The sequence below is a fragment of the Empidonax traillii genome, unplaced genomic scaffold (genome assembly GCF_003031625.1).
Source record: "Empidonax traillii isolate 1590-97213 ecotype Southwest subspecies unplaced genomic scaffold, ASM303162v1 scaffold95:size1152806, whole genome shotgun sequence".
In the NCBI taxonomy this organism is placed as follows: Eukaryota; Metazoa; Chordata; class Aves; order Passeriformes; family Tyrannidae; genus Empidonax; species Empidonax traillii.
The window spans coordinates 774,031-791,063 of NW_020955288.1; the positions used below are offsets into that span (position 1 = coordinate 774,031).

Below are 17,033 nucleotides of genomic sequence, written 5' to 3' on the forward strand. Positions count from 1 at the left end.
GTGGTAAGAGGGTGGTGCAAACTCCTTTCTGGCAACAGTAGCTGAACTCAGGTCTTGTTAAACTTCAAACTGCCTTAGCTCTTCACCCTTAAAATTTTAAGGTATAATAGTCACCTATAAGATGCCTTACCAACCCACAGAGAGAAATTCTCTGCACTGAACTTACAATCTATTTCAAAGAAAGTCACAGAATAGGATTGATACATATCATCATATGCTGAAATTCAGAATTTGATTAACCAGATGCTGTTATTTTCTTTAATATCTCATGAATAGAAACTACAGTATAAAAACAATTCAAAACAGTCATTTACTGGGAAATATGACATATGGCCTGCTAAGCTGCTTTCCTACAGAAATAGCTAAAGATCATCACTCTTGGCATCACTCCCTACAACAGTCACTAGGCTCATTACAACAGACAGTATGTGATTGAGTCCATAAGGAAGATTATTTCTACAGATGGGTAGAAACAATGATCAAAATTACAAAGACTTAGGAGAAAGAAGTAGTCAAGGAGACTTCTCCACCTCCATAACTTCTGTGCAGTAAAACAAATCAAAGCAGCACCACTAAAACATTTGCTGGGAAAAAAAAGAAAAAGGATGCATATTCTCTTTTTTCTTCATAGTATACATTTCCATCCTGCTAATGTATGGGATTTCATTTAACTCGTTCTGCTGGAGGGTTTCTCCTCTAGCGGGAACATCCCGATGTGAACAGAAAGCTGGCATCCAGCAGGGGCCACTTGTTGCCTGTGTTTAGTCCCAAGTCTTTGGGTGGAAACCAAAACTTAATGCTGTCACAGGATGAGCCCACGTCCTGTGAGTGGACTGGGATAACCACAACCACTGGACTGGGATACCCACTACCACACTGTGATGTGATAGTGCTGCAATCCCCACTTCCCTGGTGATGTTACACCACTAAACCTTTGGGATGTGGCATCACAGGACAGGAAATGTTAAGGCAATTACAGTGTGGCAATGACAATCTGATGTGGCAACCGTGCAATCACACTTAGCAAATATTTGCATTTGAAAGCAGCGAAGTTGTGATTATGTGCTTCGTAACACATCCCCTATGGACGCCAGCGCCGTGGTGGTGTGGATTAGCTAAATTTAGGCTGTAACATGGTGCAGTGGATGGCTTTGCCATGTTCCATCACTGGCTTTGCACACTTGCAGACCAAAATTAACGCTGGGAGGGCATCGGTGTCATAGGATGGTTCTGTGAGAGTGCTGGTGACAGTGAGAGCAGGGCCAGCGCCACACACGTGCTACCCAAACCGGCGGGAGGGAGCCTCGGGGCTGTCACGGGCGGACTCAGGAATGCGCTGTGTGACGAAACATCAACTCGGTGACACGGCACAAGCACCCGCACAGAGCTGGCGGGGCGAGGCGGGCCTGGCGCGGCACCAGGGCCGGCGGAGATAGCCGTGGCAGCGCTGGGCTGAGGGCCACAGCGGTGCCGAGGGCCCGAGGACGCGGGTGGGTGGTCACAGCGGTGTCCGGGACCAGCGGGAGGGCGGGAGGCGCTGCCGGGCCCCGCGGCCGCACCGGGGCAGGGCCGCCATGACCTTCACACCTCGCCGCGTGACGTCACGGCCGACGCTGACGTCACACGGCAGTGACGCATAGGCGCGGGCGAATCCCACTGGCGGCCGCGGGGCGGGGCGGAGGAGCGAGAGGCAGCCTCGGGCGGCACTGCCCGGGAACAGCCGCCGCGAGCTATCCGAATCCTCCACGACCCCTCCCCGACCCCGCCGCCATCGCCACATCCGGGGCCCCGGCAGCCTCTCGCGGCACCCCCCCCGCCGCGCGCGGGGGGGCGAGGCCAGCTCTGCTAGCCCGCGCTTTCTATTGGTCGCCGGCGCGGGATCGCCCGGGGATTGGCCGTTGCTCAGGGAGGCGGGCGCTGCCGCCTCCCCGGCCACCCATTGGCCCGGGCGGGCGCGGCGCCGCTCTCCCGTTGGCGGGCGGGCGCGTCCGGCGCGGGGCCGGGGGAGGGTGCCATTGGCTGGAAAGTAGGTTAGTGGTGCGCCGTCGGGTGGCAAGCCAGGCGGAAAGTAGGTCAGGGACGGGGGGCTGCCGAGCCGGGCGAGCGGCGCTGCCGAGGGGGCCGCGACCCCCGCCCCGCCCCTCCTTTCGGCCGGGCGCGGCGCGGCGTGGGGCGCGCGTGGAGCCCGCGGTGAGCGCGAGGGGCGGTGGGCAGGGGGCGATGGGGGGGGCGTGAAGGGAGGGCAGGGGGCGAGGGGGGTGTGAGGGGATCGCTGCCCCGGCGGAGCCGCCGCGCCGCAGGAACAGCGGGATCGCCGGGATGGGGGGGAGCGGCGGCATTGGGGATGGTCGAAGCGGGAGACGAGGGGTGCTGGGGACCCCTCTGGCGGCGGTGCGGCGCTGGTCCCCCCCCCCACCGGGAGTCCGGACCGTGGCGGGGCAGCGGCGCCCGGTGCGCGGCCCCCCGGCTGTGACAGCACCGGGAGGGGGGACGGGGCTCGCAGCCGGGCCCGGGCCTCGCGGGCAGAGCCGGGCCGGGGTCCCACCGTGGGCAGGGGGCGCCGGACCGGGCTGTGCCCCCGGCCCGGGACGAGAGGGCAGCGGCGGGTCCCACGGAGGGGTCGGTGCCCCGGCCCTGGCACCGGAGCGGCCCAGTCCGAGCGGGTCGCCCCAGGATCCGCGGAGGCCCCGTGTGAAGGTGGTGCTCGCGAATTTGGGAATTCCCATGGATGTGTCGCACGGTGGCCGGTCCCGCCCGAGGGTTCGCTCCAGCGGGAACACCCCGCTCCCGGCAGCCCTCCCGGTGCCGGGGCCGTGTCTGACACCTGAGCGCCTGGGCTGCCACGGAGAGAAGGGATGCGTGGAACACACATCGAGAACGTCGAGGCGGCTTCCCAAGATCGGTATTTTTGCGCTTGGGAAGGCAGGAGGAAGAATCGCTTTGCATTTTTAATTGCTGAGGGTTTCTGTTACTCCAGTGCTTCGGCTATAACAGTTTTGGGAAGGTTTTGGTACTTGGAAAATAACGGTGAAGGAACAAGTGGGTGTGTTTCCTTGCCTTGGAAGCAGATGTGCTTACAGGAATTTTGAAGTGTTTTCTCAGTGTGTGAGGTAGAAAGGGTCAGCTGCAGAGAGTAATCGTCTGCTTGGATGATTTTGAGTCTAATCTTGTCTCAAAATTCAGTCTTTAAGTATAATTTTTGTTTTACTTGCTGTAACTTCAACATTAAAAATGATACTATGTTTCTTTTATTAAATAAGCTCAAAAGGTACCGGTCCTGCCTGTTCAGTATATCTTTTCTTTAATCAAAAATACTTTTTAGATAGGACTGACTGATAATACACAGGCTGTAGCTCAGTTTGTAGGGGAGAAAAGAAAGGATGTTTAATTAGCTGTAATTCTGGATAACTGTCTCTGTAAACGGTCTTGCAGAAGGCTGAGGTTAAACTCTGCCCTCTCAAGAATGTATGTTTTGTATCCTCTAGGAATATGCAAATATAAATAGCTCTTTGAAGCATCAGCAACTACAGACCTCTCAGTCTGGTTATTCTAAACCACAGTTGCTTATTAAGGGGAAAGGCTTTACTACTTCTGACTTCTGTGGGTTTGTGTTTCTCGTGGCCATTCATGCTTTTTGATGCCTCTTTGTAGAAATTGAGTATGTAAAATAACCTCTAACCACAATGTTTTATTGGGTTAATAAGCTGTTTTATCCTGTGTTCCTTCCATGCTGTGTGTTCCCATTGTCTATTTGGATGCCAGTTGTGGTGTGAGGGGCTGTGTAGGCTCAAAATCTGTAAAAGAAGTTCCTTGAGAGAGTGCCTAGGCAAGAGGGAATTCCCGAAGAGAATGTGAGGAGAGCTGTTTGGTTTGGCTATCAGTAAACTAAGGTGGCTCTAACTGGAATTCCACAAAGCTGAAATTAGGATCTGCTGCCATGTCACTGTCACCATGGGCTCCCAGGTGACATGCTATATTTGGGGACCATTGCTTGGGATATATTAGGAAGGTGATGTTTATAGGGGAAGTTAATTGGTGATTTTTTTTTTCCCCTTCAAATATCTGCTTTCAAAAAGTCTTTTGGAAAACCAGGAATAAGAACAGTGGGGACTCATTGGATTTATTTGGCAGAGCTCAAAGTTGCACACAGTTCCTTGATGCTGTGCAAGGCTATGAGAACAAAGCTGAGGACAACTGTGGTGGCAGCAGCCTGTGTGCCATTTTTCAAAGGGAATTGAGACCAAGCCTGCTGGAAATAACAGGAGACATGCAGGTTAATTAGTTTACAGGAATACAGAAGCTCTGTTTTCCAGCTCAAATTCAATATTTTATGCTGTTTTCAGCACAGAGACAGTAGCCTGTGTGGTTACACTTTGACAGGAGGGACAGGAGTACCTGAAGGAATACATATTTTTCATCTTGTTTTCAGCAAGTTGGCAGAACTCAAAGAATACTTCAGGTTTCTCTGTTTACTTTAATACATTAAACATGGTTTGAAACTTTAATTTTTGTCTGTCATCACACTTGGAGAACTTCAGCCTGAAATTGCTGATTTTCATAAGTGCAGTAGCTGAGATGGTGCTGACTGGACTCAGCACCAGCTTGTGAACTTAGTTATTGGAAGTTCTGCTTGATCAACCCATGGAAGTTACTGTCGAGGTTTGGAGGTGCTTGAAGATGAAAATAAGGTGGTTTATGGGCATTTTCAAATGCATTTTCCATCTGGGTCTTTCAGTCTTTCTAAGAATTGTTGAGGTAGATTTCAGATGATGCACTGAAGTAAAGAAGTGGTAAACTCTGCCTGTGGGGTATGTGTATGTATCTATATGGATGTGGTAGTCTTGCACTGCAGCGGTTCCAGGTTTAGTTTAGTCACATCCAGACTGGTGAATTTTGTGTAGTCAGGTGTTACGTAGTTGGAACTCAAGGCATTGAATCAGAACACAGAATGATGCACTTGCAAAATGAGAATACTTTTCTTTTAAAGAATTGGTGAGTTATTTAGAAAGCCTACTGAAGTTTTGAGGGTTTTTTTGGTGTGAGGAGGATATCTCCACTGTAATTATCAAATTGTTTTTATCTATATTTAATCACTTTGAATATTGTCAGATAACCTGTGTTGTATATCTGACTGAACTTCACCTTGAATGAGGTGCATCTTGGAGTGAATAAATCAGTGGCATGAACTACGTATTGCACCTGCTTTTTTTTACCTCACTTTGTTGGGAAAATGCAGTAAGGCTACTTATCCAAGGCCCAGACTTCATCTTCTTGGAAACCTGATCTTTCACCAGATGTTGAGAAATGTAATTTCTCTTTTAATCCATTCTGCAGAAGAATGCAGATCAAAACAGCATCTTCAGGCTTTGTCAGCGTGGAATATTCATTAACTACAAAATATAGTCTGGCATTTCAGTCTTTGCCCCAAAGAAGATCAGTAGTTTCTGTTGTGTTTGGTATTATTTCAAATTCATTTTAGCTGTTGCTAAAGTTCCTGGTTTATACTTTAATTCAGTTCAAGAACTGGCTGACAGTGGGTTTTTCACTTGTAAAGTGCAGGATTATGTGTGCTCCCCAGAAGGATGTATTCACCTGTCTTCTCCATGTTCAGGTCATCCTCTCTCCTTTGCAGCTGCAAAGAGAGATTTCTTAGCCAGTGCTTTCAGAATTTGTAACCTTTTCAGCCTCCTGCCATTTGAGAAGCTGTTATTCAATGTCTCCTGTGTCAGACGCACTTCTGGGTCAGCTGCTGGTGTCAGAACAGCTTGTGACCCTGCGCTGGAGCCATGCTGGAGTTCACTAGGTTGGTCTTCTCTAGGAATGGTGCCAGTAAGGCTGCTTATAGAGCAAGGAATATCCTTGGCAGGGTTTTAGAATAGTGAACTAACAAGCCATGTTTCTTGTGGCCCAAGGTGTTGACGTTCTATGCTAACTTTAAATAAACCCATTCATGTGAATGCAAGCAGCTGAGGCAGAGGGTTGTAGTTTTCCTGGTTGTTTTGACAGTGCTTTCCTTGCAAATCTCAGTAGGCTCTGTTTTCCAGGTGCTAGGCAAGTTAGTGGCATCTGGTACAAGCAGCAAATGCATTGCTAAATCCTTAACGGTCCTTCCCTGGTGTGGCTGTGGTGGAAATCCGTCTTCCCAGGTGCTGTTGCTGTAACCCTGGGAAGGATGTTTGGCAATTCCTAAGGTATGCGTTGGCACCATGACTCTGAAATCACTCTCATAGGACGGCATTTTATATTAAGTCACAGGTGCTTGTTCAGTTGCAGCCTTTTGCCTCAATTCCTTTCTGTGTCGGCTAAAAATTAATTAATGGAACCCATGTATTTTAAAAATTAGACATATTCTTGATACAGGACTACTCAGAAAACTCTAATCCAGTATTATTCATTTGGGATTGATGTAGATTTTGAAGGGAGAATGAATTGAGACTGGTAGAGAACTCAGAAATAAGTATTATTCTTAATCTCAAGTTCTTTTTATCTTGGAAACTTCTCTAAAGTGCCCTTGCCTTCTGTAGTTTGCCTAACAAAAGAGGACAAAGTCAGAAAGACTTTGATAGAAATTGCTAAATCATGCAGTACTGAAGAATATTAATTTGGTGGAGTGAAAAGGAAAAAAACAGGAGAAAATAAAACTAATATACTTTTATTTTAACTTTTCCTTTTTTCTGAGAATGCTTTTAATGTCTTTAAAACTGGTACTTTTATAGTTTCCTTGAACTGGTTTGGTTGGGTTCTGCTTTCTTTGACTTGCTATGAGTGGATTTCTTTGTCATCTGTGGATTTTTCTTGGAGTATTATGAAATTTACAACTTCTGTTCCAATTTGAATTAAAATGATACATTAAAATAACAAAACTCTTACCCTTTATGTTGTGTGCATGCGTTGTGTTGAGGGTGGCAGCAAGATGGCTTTGGTTTGAGTTCTACTGTTACTTGTCACTCAAGGACCTCCAATAACTGTATTTTAAATCCCCTGGAATTTTGGACTTTGTGGTGCAGTTTGGCCACTGGCTTATTAGTTTTAGTATAACCTTTTAAAATAGTATTTATTTTGCCTGTAGACTTGAATGCTCATTTTTCAGGGACAGAATACATTACAAAAACAAACAAACAAACAAACAACAAACAACAAAAAAAACCCCAACAGATATTTGGGTTTGAGGTTTATATTAGAATATGTTTTTTGACCTTGTCTTGACCATGTTGGGTTTTCCAGTTTGAGGTTCTGTAATTGTTGACTGAGAAACAGGATGCCTCTTTATTCCTCTGTCCCCTTTCCCAATGTGCTTGGTTGCCAAGGCATTTCTTGTAATCTTTGCATTTGCATTTACAGATTGGTTTGTTATGATGAAATTAATTCAATGAGTTAATGAAAGATAGCACAGTATTAATGCTGTGCCGCCAATATACTTAAGAATATTTTTGTGTTATGCTCAGGATGTGGCCCAAATTCAGAAATCCAGAAATTTACTGAATTTTGTGATCTTAGAAGGCTCTGCTATATCAATTTATTTTTTTATTCCTTAACAATCTGATAAAGCCCCAGAACATTAGGCAAACTTGCTGTCCTAGAAAACATTATACTGTGCTTTTAATCTATACCCAGTTTACTATGGCTTGGAAGTTTCTATTACAAATAGTGTTGTTTTCTCCCTATTTTTATAGAGTTTCTCCTGTTCCTCTTATTTGAAGATATTTTTTGGCTGCGATGGCCAAACCAGCCTCTGAATATTGCAGTTTATTTTAGAAACCTTTCAAGTCAGGCTCAGTGACTTCTTAGAGGGACTTGTCACATGAAAACATTAGAGTTACTGGAAGTGCTCTGTAATTAAAGAATATTCTTTTAAAATGTCAAGTGCTTGCTGTGCAGTTTGGGTCCAAATTCTGGAAGTACTAAGATTTATTCATATTTTAGAAATACAAGGCCAGCCACTAATTGGATATTCCTTAAGATCAGTGAGTTTATGCTAGCTTGGATTTGTGCTGGGATTTTCTGTTTCATCTCTGTTAGAAATTCTAGGGCTTTTATTTAAATGTATTTATCCCCATCTGAGACATGTGCAACTTGGTCAGCTTGTCTGTCCAGGAAAGAGTCTGCAGAAAGATGGGTATTTCCCTCTTGTGGCATTTTAAAATCTTGTTCAGTCTGTTTATGATATCCCAGCTGGCAATAAAGAGATCTCAATTACTATACTTGGCATTATTTGTTGAATGAGGTAATTCCTGTCCTAATTTCTCTGACTTGACCAAGAGACTCTTCCGCAGCGAATGCCTGCTTTATTTTCTTAGCTGGAGTAGATTGTTTGTTACTCTAATGCTTTTGTCATTATCAAGAATAAGATGATGAGAGGGGGAAAAAAACAGTAGAGGAGAAAATTACAGCAGTCAGCTGTTATAGAAACTGATTTTTCCCCATTCCCATTCCTGTTGGAGATTATCAACTAATCATCTTGGAGCAAATTTTAGCAGTTGTGTCCAGCTGATGCCACTGGGCAAGTTTTCTGACTGTATCCTTCATCTGGATGTTCCTTCCGAGAATTCTGGGCTGACTGATGAATTTTTGGAGACTTTCAAGGATCCATGCGGGAAATACTGGTGTTCAGGGCAGCGTCACCAGAGATATGCTCAGGTACTTTGCCAGGACAAATATCAAAATTCCATGGCCAAAAAGAATTATCTGGTGCCCAGCAATTTGCTTTATAGTGACATATGAATCCTTTGCAACATCCAGAGACAGCTGGATGAATTTGGATGGTAGTTTTGGTGATGATTTAAGCTGGATTGATGTGGACAATGTAGCCTCCATCAACACTCCAACTCTTTCCTAGCTAAACAGTTCCATACGTGTGTCCTATCCCTCTGCTCCATGGGGGCAGATGTGTTAGGGCAAAGATACTGAACTGGGGAATCTGCTGGGACTCAAGGCTGCTTTTCCCCACAAAGATATATTTGGGATTACTGAGACCATACAGCTTGTGGCTTCATAAACATTTCTGCTTTTGTAGGTTAGGAAACAGCAGAGCTCATGGAATGAGTAGTCCTGAAGGGGAGGTGGGAGAGGCAGTAAGTGTGAAGAGTGCTGTTTTAAACGTGTTACACTGCAGCCTTGATGTGGAAGAAGAGGCTTGGTGGCAAACTATTTTTTGATTAAGCTGTGTTGGGTCATTTCTTTCATAAACCTACATAAAAATTTGGTTCCAAAAAATCTGGCTTTGATACTAAAACCCAGAAGCCAGAAAAAAACAGCAACTTTTTACTTAATCTCCAGAGCTATACAGGGAAGCTTTTCAGTATTTATTGCACTATTTTTTAAAAAATTCTGTTTTCTAACAAGCAATAGTAACTCAGCCCTCTGATCCTTTTCCCTTTCCCCTCACTGGCCCATGTGCTCCTGGTTTTCCAGATGAACAAATATAGAAGTGTTTCAGATACGTAAATCTCCCAGGAGCTTGTTCACCACAGTCACCTGACTGTGCCAGAGCTGAACACTTGTGCGTCCAAGTTGTTGTCAAAATGATAATTTATCTGAAATTGGCAGAGGCCCAGCAATGCCTCCAGTTAGACTTGCCAGGAAATCTGGAGGAAATGGAGTACGGGGAAGAGACTGAATGGAAGAAGGTTTTTCTTTACTAAGACCAATAATTGCACTCCCTTTTGAGGAGAAGACCTGTCTGTTTATTAAAAAACAAACAAACAAAAATAATTTTGATTTGCTGTTTAAGAATGGTCTCTAACTGAGCACAGATCTCATCTGGCTGTCAGTTTGTGTCCATGTTCTGTTTTTTGGAAGCAAAACTCTCTAAAATCTGCCCTCTAAAATCTTCCCCTTAGGGAAATATTGGCACCTCAATTCTTGATATTCCTCTCAAATAGCTCTTCAGGAGAATTGCCCTTGTGTTCAGTGACATGAAAAGCTTTTTGTATGACTGTAATGGGAACTTCTTAAACAGATTTACCAAAACTTTTGAACTTAATTTGCAATATAGATGGAAAGTGTTATAAGTTAATTCTTCTCTTGAATTTCGAAGACAGCAAAAATACCTGCAGGACAAAGAAATATAGCAAGAGATGTTTATTGCAGTGCTGGTTACCCATTTCCAGCACTGGGTGCACCTCTGAATCATACAAAGAGCACACACTGTTGTTTGAAAACCGCGCTTTTTGTACCCTTCGATATCAGTTGTTGAATATTCATTCATTGTCTGTTTGTTGCCTTAAAAGGTAATTTCCCTGCTTTAGAGGTGGGTGTTATCTTTTGGCTGGTTGTAACTTATCTCCCCTGGGCTCGTACAGGGGGGTCTTGCATCATCCCCACATTGCAAGGCATGGGGTGTCTCTCTGTGTATCCACATGGCACAGAGGAATACATTTTTATTTATAATTTGTTCCCTGTTCCCGGCCGCAAAAGATTCCCTGGTGGTAGGTCCAGACAGAACTCTTCACCTTACAGCTTCCACGGTACGCCTGTAAGTTAGTAAATATACAGAAATAGTTCTTTTGTTAGTACCCTCTGTTTATTTTAATTTGCTTGGAATAAAACTGGGTTCCTCTACTTATCACAGAAAGTAAGAAACAGTTTAAGTCAGTAGTTAACAGGAGAATCCATACCTTCCTCTTAAAATGAATTGACCTTTTTTATTTTCTTAGAGCACATAAACACTAGTAAGGACCAAATAATTGCAATCTTGGAAAGAGGCAGGACAAAAAAAAAAAATTATCCATGTAACAAAAAAGTGAGGAAAAAGTGCCTCATTAGAGACCTAAGTAATGTTGTAGCATTATTATTATTATTATTCTCAAATCTTCGTTCGCAAAGCCTAGCCATGATGATGATGATGATGATGATGATTATGTAATTATTATTACTGAACCTTCTATGATTTTTGAGGTCCCTTTAAATGCTTAAGTTAGTGTTGGAGGGTTCTGGGTGCTTGTTAGACAAAAGTAATGTGCTTTTTAGAGCAGGATTTGCTCAGGCAAGTGGTTAAACCCCCATGGATTCATTCATGGTGTGCTGTAGAACTTGTGTAATGTACTTTCTTTGGCACAGATTTCAGATGTGTACTTCTTATTTTTTAAAACAAGTATTTGGTCACTCAACCTACTTGTCCTCTAGTTTTAGGATATTTCTGTGCTTTGCTAGTTCCCTGTAGCCCTAAACATACTGGAATGATGGTGTTCCTTGACAAACCTGAAAAAGTACCAGTTTCTGTTACTTGTCAGTGAAACCTATTTTTCCTTTTTTCTTCTGAATTTTGTTTGGTGACTTCTGAAAACCTGGTAACTGGTATCTTAACTGGTCCCTGACTTTATTTACAGACACACATACACACAAAACCTCACCTTTAAAATTTCCTTTGTGTGGCTTTCTGTCCTTTTGTCTCAGTTCTATGAGTGCTTTGTTTGCTTTTTTCTCTGTGTCTATATGTGTGTTTTGTGGTGATGACAATGTTTTGGAACGATGCTGTGTTGGCAACCGGGTCAGAGAATTACACAGGTGCAAGTTTTCAGGTTTGCCTGTAGGAGTGGCTGGCAAGTGAATTTCAAAGACTTTCAGGAAGCAGAAAAGAAAATTTCCTGCCCTTCCAACACCTGGAAAAATCTTGGTGGACTAGCAGGTTTCTTCTACTTGAAGAAACATTAGGGATAAATACAGTTAACTCTGCCCTTTCTTGCAAACCTAATTGCATGTTATAGTTAAGTACCGCAGTTTTCCACCTCCATGTACAACCCAGCATATCCTCTTTAACTCCTCCCTATGACGTGATTTGGCTGAGTTTTTGTTTGGCAACAGAGCGTAGGTTTCTCTTCAATTATTCTTCATGATGTAGTTCTGTATTTTCCACACATCCTTCCAGGAGTGTACTCCTCAGAATCACTTCCACATGTGAGCTTTTCATTGCATTCCACCCTTCAAAGGGGTGCTCTCTTAGTTCCTGGTGGCTTCTTGTGTTGTTGTGTTCTGCTTATCTTCAGAGTTTTCATGTTCCTGTTTTTCATGCTGTAAACATCAGTCATCTCAGTGCAATTATATTTGATGGTTTTACTGCCACTCCAATATGGAGCAATATTTTTTAAACATGGATGTTAGATAACATTCATCCAGGCTCCTTTCTTGACTGTGCTCCTGTGTATTGGAGATGGAATAAACTTTGGTGTTGATAAAACAGCCTTCAATAAAAGGGGTACATTTATTCAAAGCAGCAGCTCACCAACAAAAAAAATGCTTTTCAGACTGATTCTTGAATCCTTCTGTTGCACTGGGGACTTTGTGGGCTTATTCTTGCTGTAATATCCTTTAAGAGGTTCGTCTGCTTGTGCTCGTGTTCAGGTGTGTTTGAGAGGTAAGTTATATGGACACTTGCCGGTGAGGTTGTCACCTCTGCCCCTCCATTGTACGGTGCTTCCACTTGTTTGACTTCCTGAATCACCTCACTGTGATCTACTCAGACTTGTAGCTTTTTTTTTTTTTAATTGCTTTTTTACAGGATTAGTTCTAATCTATTTTGGGCCTCTGAAAAGCTCACTGTGGGTTTTGTAAGTACCAGTGCTATTTTGGAGTGCACAACTGAATGCTGAAGGCAGGAGGTTAACTACTCTTGCAGTTACAAAGGGCAACTGATAAACTAATAAAAAAGTGTGAATTCTTCCACATGAGTCTCCCAAAGAAGAGTCTGTGCTGCACTGTAAAAATCCATGTAGCCACATATTAAATATCGACCTGGTTCATACAGTTGCTGTGTGTGATCTAGGCAAGGATTAGTCACCAGCCTTGTTTCTGGCCATTTCAACTTAACTTTGATGTTGCACTAGTCAGGTTCTCTATCCTGTGATGGCAGAAGAGACTCTTGCAGGTGGGAGAGCCAAGGGGTGCAGGTTGGTCTATGATCACTCCAGCAGGCTGGAGACATCCATGAACCATTTCTAACAGTTGTGTTTCTGCATATCGTCCTTACAAGAGGAAGTGACTGAGAGTGGGAGGGCTTTGTTGACTGGTGGTTCCCAGGGCAGCTTGGAGAGGGAGACAAAAGAATTTGTGGCTTGGTAAACAAGGATATGGAGCTGGATTCAAAGGTAGGTTGATCTATGTATGATGATAGTTATGTCATAACTTTAATACTTTCCCAGTCTTGATAAAGTGTTAATAGAAAACTGAAGAGAGTTCAAGGATTGAGCTGTTTTGCAAACATAAACTTGCAGTGTGAAATGAACAGAACAAAACTAAACTTCGTTAAACGAGGAAAAAGCAATTCACTGGATTGATCCTTCAGCCAGTGGCCCTGATAAGGTTATCTGATAGAAGAAAATGAAATGAGGTTTCATAGCTGATAGGTGACCTAGTGAAACTCAGGCTAGAAAAGCTGGAAATTACGAACAAGAGGAACTAAGCTGTGGAACAGGGAAGGTGGGAGGCAGGTAACAGATTCTTGTAACACATCGGTTCTTTCAGGATATCTTTCTAAGGTAAACTTTGGCCTGAATTACATCATATCAGTTTGTTCTATAAAGTAGCAGACGAGGTTACCTCCTGTTGCAGCAGAGGAGATCAGAACATGTGATTGTGCAAGGGAACAGATATGAATGAATCTGATATCAGTATTAAGATAAAGCTTACCTACTTATCTCTGTGATACTCTGTTTGAGCAGAAGGAAGCGGAAGGATATACAGCTTTGTACCACTCTGAGAAGGAGAGGGAGGGTCAGAAAGACTTGTAACAGAGAGGAGGGGACTATCTATAGAGGGTCTTGCAGCAAAACAAGAGTTAAAAGGTTAAAAATATTACAGAGGATTCTTATGTTGTTATTCTGTAAGGCATAGATACAACGTAATACCTAAGAGTTTTGTTCAGCGATGCTAAAAAGCAAAGCAAACCTCACTTTTGGTCTGTAATCTTATTAATTGAAGGCAGCAAAACGTAACACTTCTCTATTTTGACATAAGAATATCAAGTTTTAATACCAATGATTTGTATGTGAAGAAAATTTCAGACACTGATACTTGAGGGAGGCAGAAGAGGGTGAGAAACCTAAGGAGCTGATACTCATCTTTAGGAAAACAAAGATGTTTTGGTTTAACAGGAGGATAATGACATTTACATTTGTCAGTTAAGTTATTCAAAGTAAAAATTTTCAGTTTAGTCAGTTACTTCAGAATTTGTTAAATATAAATGAAGCTCGTACGTGTAGGGGCAAAGAATAAATTCAGTGCATATGGAAGAGGAGACAGAACCCTTCAAGACAGCTGAAGGGACTCTAGCAGATATCCTTAAAAAACATGGCATTTGAGCACCAGATGAGTGACTGAGGAAAAAACACATACAAGAAGGGTATGTAATTCTCTGTTAAAGTCAGGGCAAGATAGTGCATGAGACTGTAGACCTTGTTCTAAAGTGAACATTGCAGAAAAAAAAAGAAAAAAGAAAAAAATATTTATATCTACTGTTTAGTACATAATCCTCTGAAATATGGGATTCTTTTCCGTTCTGAGCATATTTGTCTAGTTGGGTTTTTCCTCATGTGTAGTCGGAGGTCAAAGGTTGAACTTGATGAACTTGGAGGTCTTTTCCAACCTTAATGGCTGGAAATAGTTGGAAACCTGGAACGGTTTCCCTGCTTTGCTGGCTCCTTTGGCCTCTTTAAATAAGATAATTGTTATCTCTAGTTGATGATTTGAAACTTAATTTCCTACTGTAGTAAAGACTTGAGGTGAGTGGAGAAACGTGTGTATGAACTGAAGTGCTTGGCAATGTGAGGCAGGGACTGCCATTCCGAGTATTTGTTTTGGGTGGTTTGTGCCTGCTGACTTTTACATGGCTCCCTGCTCAGCACTATTGTTTCTGGGTGCTGCATAGGAACTCAGCTGTCTAAACTGGATTTGAAATTCCTCTTGTGAAAGTTGATTTCCTATATTAGGCTTTTTTTTTTTTTCTGATTAGCTGAGCTTTTACACTGGCCTTGCTAAACTCCTAATGTGTACTGACTTAGTTTAAATGTTCCAGATGGTGCTGAGTGGTGTTACAATGTTATCTGCAAGTGGGTTAATCCCCGGAGGGGACCTAGAAGAGTTTTTTGAGGATGTTGTATATTTTGCACTTTCCCTATGGCTATTCCATATATATCATACTTGTAAGTAGAAGTTTCTCTGAATGCTTAGCAAAAGAACATCATCTCAATTTCTAATACTGAAAGAAGGCAAGAGTGACCATTGTTGCCATAACAAAAATCCAGTTCCTGTAGAGTCCTGTCTGGAGCAGGGCTGTGAGTGGCTCCTGATAAAGAGCAGGATTAGGGCCAACAGTTACTTTTAGCTCAGGGACTTCCCAAGCCAGATGTGGTGGTAACCCTCTGCAGAATTCCTGTCCTTCAACTGGTCCTCCGTCTCTGCAGAAACCACATGGACTTCCAATCTTCCTGTTATCTGGCAGGGAGTTTCCAGAGCCTTCCACCTCATGTGGGAAGAGCTGTGTTGTTTTGAGCTTTTCAGCCAAGCTTTGTTGGATGTCCCTGCAATATTTGATGATTTTGTAGACCTTGGTCCTCTAACTTTTCTAAGCTGAAGAGTATCAACTCACTTCATTGTTCTTTAAGCAGAACTCATTGCCTGTCTTGTTCCACTGAGTAAAATTAGAAAGTTTTCCATTTTCTAATAAATTTAATTGCTGGGGATTTGTTGGATGATATCCAAGCCATCCTCTGTACTGTTCAGGAGCTGTAAATAATTATGAGCATTTGTAAGTGGTAACTAAGGGACTGCATTATTAATATTTGGCACAAGTCTCCTACTTGCGGAAATAAGATCATCTAAACCTACTTAAGCTTTTTGCGTTGGAATGTGGACTGTCTAGTGATCCTTCCTAGGTCCACTGGGATGAGGCTGCGTGGGTCGTGGAATGTTCTCTTTCGAAATAAAATAATGGGTTGGAAAAACTTCTGTTTGCAACTGTTAATCAGATCTCCCTTGGCTCTGTTTTGTATCCCCTCTTCCTTGTGAAGGGAAGGGGAATGTTGCATGGGTGGATCTTTGATCCAAGCACAAGCAATCATTAAAAAAAAATAAACCAAACCTGCAGCCTTCATTTTTATGATGAGTCTTTTTGTGGTGTGTGTGGCTGTGGTTTGTTGTGGTGGCTTTTTTTCTGAACAAGTTTTCTTCCTCAATTGCCCATGTTTGGTCTTGGAAGGATTTTTAATCTCTTGTTTTTTGTGTGTGGGTTACACACTGTTCTTCCCCACTTGTATTTCCTTTCTTTTCTTTTTTTTTTTTTTTTTGTAACAGTCAAGATATCTGCATAGCATAAGGACCCTATTAAGTGAGTTCCTGGTGTTCCCATATCACTCCTCTGCCTTTAGTAAGGGCTGTCATGATTTGGGAATGTGCGTCTTTGTTCTAAATACAACAGCAATTTTAAAATGCCTTTTCAGTTTCAATTGTAATGTAGAAGTACTCATTCAAACTTGGTTGATTTAAGTTAGAAATCATAGATTTAAAAGCCTCTCTTGGAAAATGCAAGTCCGAGGCTTGCATCCAATTTTGTCTCTGGCAGCTGAATTCTCAGGTTTGGAAATCTGGTGTTTCACAACATCAGCATTAATATATAGATGCACAAAAAGGGACTATGATGCATCAGCATTTCTGTAAAGGGCTTTCCTACTGCTATAGGCCCTTCTCAAGAAAAAAAAGCTTATACCCCCACTGAAGCAGTGACGGCAGAGTGGATAGAAATACTCCTCCACTGTGTCTGTGTGCTCACAACTTGTCATTCACAAACGGGCAAACTCCTGAGCAGTGAAAATGTCACAGTGCAGGTGTGGATCAGTGTAAAGTTTTCAGCACACCTTGTCTTGCTCAAACCATGGTGGGATTTGGATGTTGAAAACAAATTCTGCAGGAGTGCTGTAAATATCTTGAAAGTGCAGAAAGGCTGTGACCACCTACTGTTGTTGAAAGGGGCTGTTCTACCCTATCCCCTCTTCTGACACGTCTCATCCCTTTGCTTTGAGCTGCTCCTGGGTATCATCTGACCT

At 43.2% G+C, this 17,033-nt stretch overlaps 1 protein-coding gene across 1 annotated transcript in view; it reads left to right on the forward strand.

Annotated features, from left to right (window-relative positions):
• The first annotated feature begins 2,170 nt into the window (after window positions 1-2,170).
• The window catches only part of ARNTL (aryl hydrocarbon receptor nuclear translocator like), a 52,756-nt gene continuing 37,893 nt past the window's right edge, over window positions 2,171-17,033 (forward strand). The window contains exon 1 of the mRNA XM_027881800.1: window positions 2,171-2,190. The gene's annotated coding sequence lies outside the window, so the exon portion shown is untranslated. The remainder of the gene's footprint in view (window positions 2,191-17,033) is intronic.